Source organism: Miniopterus schreibersii (assembly GCF_964146895.1).
Source record: "Miniopterus schreibersii genome assembly, chromosome: 4".
In the NCBI taxonomy this organism is placed as follows: Eukaryota; Metazoa; Chordata; class Mammalia; order Chiroptera; family Miniopteridae; genus Miniopterus; species Miniopterus schreibersii.
Window position 1 is genome coordinate 23,490,904 of NC_138105.1, and position 6,000 is coordinate 23,496,903.

The window sequence follows — 6,000 nt, forward strand, 5'->3', positions numbered from 1 at the left end:
GGAAAGAACTTAGCACAATGCCTGGCACATTCCAAGTGCTCTAATAAATGGGTACTCTTGAGCTAGAAATTTTTCGGAAGTTGTTAGGCTAATTGGCTCTTCATGTAACGTCATGTAAATCATCTAAGTGTTCTCATGGCCTGAGCCCACTTAATCACAGCTAAAGCTGAAAATATACATTTCCTTTCCTTTCTTTCAAGTTCCTTTAACATAAAAGGCCCGCATGAACTCTGACCTTTTCTAACAGGGAGACCCTTGAAATGTGGCATTTCCAGAAAACGGCTCAAAGGAGCCCCAGATGGATTTGATAAATTACAACGGGGAGAGGTTCGGAGTGGCATCTTGTCCCGCCTGCCCGCCAGCCTGGCATCCTGTTGGGGCTTGCCAAATGCTGCCTGGAGGCTGGGCTGCCAGCTTGGGCAGGAACACTCCCTGTGGAGCCTTCTCTCTCAGGGCAAAGCCTGGTCACACGTCCTAGAAGCAGACTGTGGTTTGTTACTAGAAACACAGTTGCTCTCTGGAGACTGTAGTTTCACTGCATGTTTGTGTGTGTGTGTGTCCATGTGTGTGTGCATGTGGGTGGTTTTGGCCTGAGAATGGCAAAGATACACAATTGCTATGATGCCACTGCTCTGGGTCAGAGACCAGGCAGCTGCCTTAGAATGAAGCAAAAAGGGTTTGGGGTCATCTTTCTTTGTAATTGTCAGTGGGTTTTCTCCCCTAACCAATTCCCCCACCCCCAATTTTGTGCAATAGTGAAGAATTGCTCTTAAAATAAAAATTTAATAATAAAACTAGACGTTAGCTATTCCTGATGAAATCCCAAGGAAGTTTGGCTAAATTGGCTTGAGGGGTGGTGGTGGTGAGATTACAAAGAGAGCTGCCCCATAGCTTCAGAGGGCTTGTTATGATAATTTCCCGCAGGCTAATTTCCCATTGTGTCAGCCACTGTTTCCAATGAATGGGACTGGGATTTACTTACCAGGAGAAATAAATAGCCCTGGGTTTCCACAGGAAAGGGTCTGGAGTCAAAGGCATCAAGGTATCAGCAACAAGGGCAAACCAGGAATGGGTGGTGTATGAACAGCACTGTGCCACCAGGGCACACTGGTCTCCCAAGAGCTTGGTAGCAGAAGGCCTGTGTCTTGGTTCCCAAGAGAACCTGTGTCAGATACTGTAGTCACTGTCAGTCCCAATGTATACAGCCAGTAAAGACTGAGAAGTCCTGCCCAGAGAAATCCTGTCTAGCCACCTTCAGACAAGTGTCTCCCAAACTTATTTGATCATAAAACTATTTTCCTATATATAATTTTCCAAAGAACATGGCTCCTCTGAAAGTCTTTGGGGAATGCTAGTATCCCTGGTTTCAGGAGGCAGGGAGGGGCACTCTTTATCCCAAAACATATTCCAATTTCTGTCCCTGATATGGAGAAAATTAACAATAGTTGCTTCCCAGACTGGTCCTAATAGCTTTAATAAGGCTTCACTCCTGCCCTGCTGGATTCTCAGCTTCTTGGGATGATGGAAACTTTATCTGTGCCCTTCCTGAGTGATAACATGGACCAAGCATACTGTGGTGCTTAATAAATGCCTGCTGGCCCTGGCCGATGTAGCTCTGTTGGCTGAATGTCACCCTATGCACCGAGAGGTCAACAGTTTGATTCCAGCCAGGGTGCATGCCAGGGCTGTGGGCTTGATCGCCAGCAGGGAGGCATGCAGGAGGCAGGTGATCAATGTTTCTCTCTCATTAATGTTTCTCTCTCCCTCTCCCTTCCTCTCTCTAAAATCAATAAAAACATATTTTAAACAATGACAAAATAAAAAATAAATAAGTAAATGCCTGCTGCCCATGGGATGGAGCTCTTATGTAACGGTTCAACCCAACTCAGTTCCTCAACCTCCTGGGGGGCTATCCCCATTGGTCTGTTAGTTGGAAATTCTGCAGTGTCTGAGGTGCCTTGTTTTGTCAAGGCTCATCTCTGGTCTCTCCCTCATCCAGGAAGCCTTTCCACCTACCCCCATCCACGAGGATCTCTCTCCCTTCCAGACTTTCATTGCCTTTAGAATTGGAGCCACTCAACTTCTGTTTCCTGTGAGTGAGTCTCCTGTCCTTAGACTGCTATCTTTGTCATCTGATGGTCAAGAGCTGGGCTTAAAACTCACAGTCTGTGTGTGAACCAGGCCTTCTCCACTTAGTCATTGGGGGTGGGACCTTGGACGAGTCACCTCCCTCTTGGGGCCTTCGGTTCCTCATCTGTTAAGTGAGGGCAAAAATAATACTTGTTTCAAAGAGCTGGGAAGACGGGATGAGTTACTGCTGGTAAAGTACTTAGCATGTTGTCTAAGGCAGAGTAGGTACTTGTTAAGTGTCAGTTATTAGCAAGGCTGTGCTTGGGACCAGGCCCTTAGAAGTGCTTAGCAGAGGCTGTCCCTACAATCCTGCAGTCCTGCTAGTCATGAGGTGGAGATCCGGGACCTGGGTGGGGAAGGCACCAGGAACCCTGCCATCTGAGACCAGGCTGAGGCCACCAAGCGTTCAGTCGAAGTGGAGGCTCCTGCCAAGAGATGGCCATCTCCAGATGTCTGCAACCCTGAGGGAGCCAGCTGGCCTGTGAGGCCTGAGGGCAGAGACAGGACTAATAGGAGGAAATTACACAGAGAGATTTCATCTTGGCTTGAGGAAGCATGTCTACCAGTCCAAGCTGGCCAACCGTGGCCCGCCCAGGCCACAGACAGAGTTGGTGAGCGCTCTGTCACTGGAGGTGTAAGAGCAGAGGCTGGGGGCTCCCAAGGGAGGGAAGCCACTGAGGGGGTTTCTACCCTCAAGGCTTCTCCAAGGCTTTGGGCAGTCCCTTGTACTTCCTTCTCGACTCTGCCCCTCACTTGACCCACTTGAGCCGCTGCAGGTGTCTGAGCAACGACAGGCGCTGAGGTGAGTGTGTGGGCAAAGGCTTGGACATCTCTGGCTCCAAATTGGAGCTGGAGGCTCGAGGGGAGGTTTGCTGTAAGAGGCTGATCTCAAGGGGGGTTAATAACAATAACATCGTCTTTTGGGGAAGGAGCTCAGGGCAAAGGCTAGCAACTTGGAGCCTGAGCCCATTCTGTGCCCAGGCACCTGCTCGGGACTGCTATAGTTGGGGAGGCCAGAGATTGGCGGTGGGAGGGGGCTTATTCTTAAATCAGCCTCCCCTCACTTGCTTCGACTTCTAAAACCAGGGACTGGAAGGAGAAAAATGGGAAGAAGCAGAATAAGAAAGAGTCTGAGTTTCTTCTATTTTGGCTTTGCCACTAGGTAGCTCTGGGACTTTGGGCAAGTCACTTACCCTCTCTGGGCTTCAGCTTTCTCATCTGTAAAATGGAGTGATAATAATACCTATCTCATTAGGTTCTTATAAGGATTAAACAAGTTAGTGTTTATAAAATAATCGGAATAGTTTGTGGCCCATGGTACATACTTTGTAATTACCATGTAAATATTTGTTAAATAGACAAAAATTAATTGAGCAACTCATCTATGCCAAGCCTAGTAATGTGCAAGGGGCTTTACATCAGTCACCTTGTTTAGTCTTCACAAAAGACTAATGATGTTGAAAATACTATTATTAGGGAAATGAGTCTGAGAAGGTCAAGTTCCTTGCCCAAGGTCGCATAGCTGGAGAGAGGAAGAGCTAAGGTTTAAACTCAGGATGATCTGTCTCCTGGACCTGGGCACTCTCTTGACCACTCAGCTCTGCCAACCCAGGAATTATAGCAGCTCAAGGGGGGTCAAGTGCCCACAGGATCAGGGCTATAACAGATCATCAGGCAAAAGGGATCAGAGAAGCCCTACCCCCTCTCCCCACCCCCACTTACTCAGGCTGGAAGCCCCCTCTTGTTGGCTGCCTGGGAGAGATTTCTCTGACTAATTTGTGGAAATATTGCTGGGTGACTCCAATTACAAATTGCAGTCCTGCTTCCTCCAGCTGAGTAATCTCCCTCGTGGGGTCCTGGAAGCAGCCAGGGTTCTGGGCTGGCTGTGTTTGCCTTGGCGGTGACACTGCTGAGGGAGCTGGACCACCCCCGACAGCCTCCAGGGACAAGGGACAGGAGCTGCGAGACGTGGGCTCCCTACACAGTGTCTCTGGACCTGGGGATGGGAGGGCACTGCGGGCCTAGGGTGTCCTCCTCACTTATTTCCTCTTCTGGACTGAGCCAGGGCCTGGCAGAAAGCGGATGTTTAATAAATATGTGTTGGACCCAAGAATATCTCCAGACACTTGCACTGCACTTTGCTGTTTACAAAACTCCTTCCCATCGGTTATCTTCCTCCCAACAACCCTGAGAGGTAGGTCTTTTAACCCCATCTTACAGATGAGGAAACTGCGGCTCAGAGAGAGGAAGTGACTTCCCCAAGGTCACATAGCACAAACTCTGGTCTAGGACGCCAAACTAACTCTAACTCTGCAGCCCACAGAGCTGTCTCCCCTTCCTTGTGTGAGGACAGTGTGGGGACAGAAGTAATCCCGAGTTGGTAGAGGCCTCCCTGGCCCCCTTCAGCACAGAAGTGCTCCTCAGAAATGGTCCTGGGAGGTAATGCTCTTGGCTACCCTGGGGACAGAACCACACCCTCCAGGGCTTCTGATGGGGGAGGGCTGATCAGGGATGCTGAGGGTCATTTATTTGGGAAGCAAGTTCTCCCTAGCCTCCTGCGAGCCAGGATAGACAGGTCCATGCCCTCAGGAGCTTTCTGCCAGAGGTGGGTCTAAGTCACTGTCCCAAAGATGGGGCATGGGAGCTCTGCCTCACCGTGGGGAATGGCACTCTGGTTCCTGAAGACCAAGCACCAGTGACCTGTTGAGGATGCCCCCTTCTCACGCCCCAGCCTCTGCTGTCTCAGGATCCACAGAGCCATCATCCGCGCTGCAGGGGTGAAAGTACTTCTCTGCACCTTTGGGTCATTGGTGGCCTCTGCTGGCGACTGCGGTTTTCCTCGTCAGCTTTGCTGTTTTTACTTTTTGTTCTGGGCTCTATTATTACTGACATCTTACAGGATTTCCCCTTCTGGTCAAGCTTTGTCTTTTGTTTGAATAATTTTAGAACTTCTCTCCTCTCCCTCTCATCTCTTCTTTCTCCTCTCAGCCCATGGTTTTGGAAGATACTAAAGCAGGGGGTGGGTCAGGGATGGGTTTAAAAGCAACGTCCCCTACATTCCTCGTCTCCCTGCCCCTGCCCCCAGGAGACCCGAGGGACCCCCAGGGTGGAGCCAGCTCTGAGGGCAGCTTTTCTAAGTGGGAGCTTTGGTGCCTCTAGCCCTGCACATCCAGGCTCTTTTTGTCCCAAGCAAATCACCTTCACTTTTGGGAGCTTGTAGTGCCCTGGGAAACATGGCAGAGACTGACAAGGTGGGGGGTGGGGTCTCTGCTCATCCTGATTCATAGTGGGACTAGGTCTGTGGCCAAAAACTCCCTTTCTGGAATTCACAGCCCCTCTGGTTTGGGTGGGGGTTTCTTGGGGTGCAGCAGGCTGGGCTGGCTACTCGGAATGGATTCCTGGCTGTGGGCGGGGCTGGGGCAGTCCTTCCATCTTGACTGTGGGGCTAGTGCTTGATGATTGGTTTCCGGGAGGGCAGGTCTGCAGAGCTGAGAGCCACCAGATCTCAGATGTTAACTTGAATTCCTGCCTCTGCCTGGGAGCCAGAGAGATGATCCCTGCCTCCAGCTCAGCCCTGCACCCAGGACTCCAGACTGGGAAGGGACAGAAGTCCCAAGCTCCTCCCCCTACAAAATAGCAGGGATGGGACCTGGCTGGTACCTGAACTACTCGTGTTTGTGGGGCTGAGCTCTAATAGTTTGTGTTAGAAGATGAGATTCAGATCTGCATGGGGAAAGCACTTAAAGCCCCTTTTATTGCTGGAACTTGTACATGAGACAGCCCCACAGCACGCCTGCACCCCAGCGTGGGAAATGCTATTTCGGCCTCTTCTCTGCACCCACAGAAAGTCCCAAAGGTGCCCCAGGTACC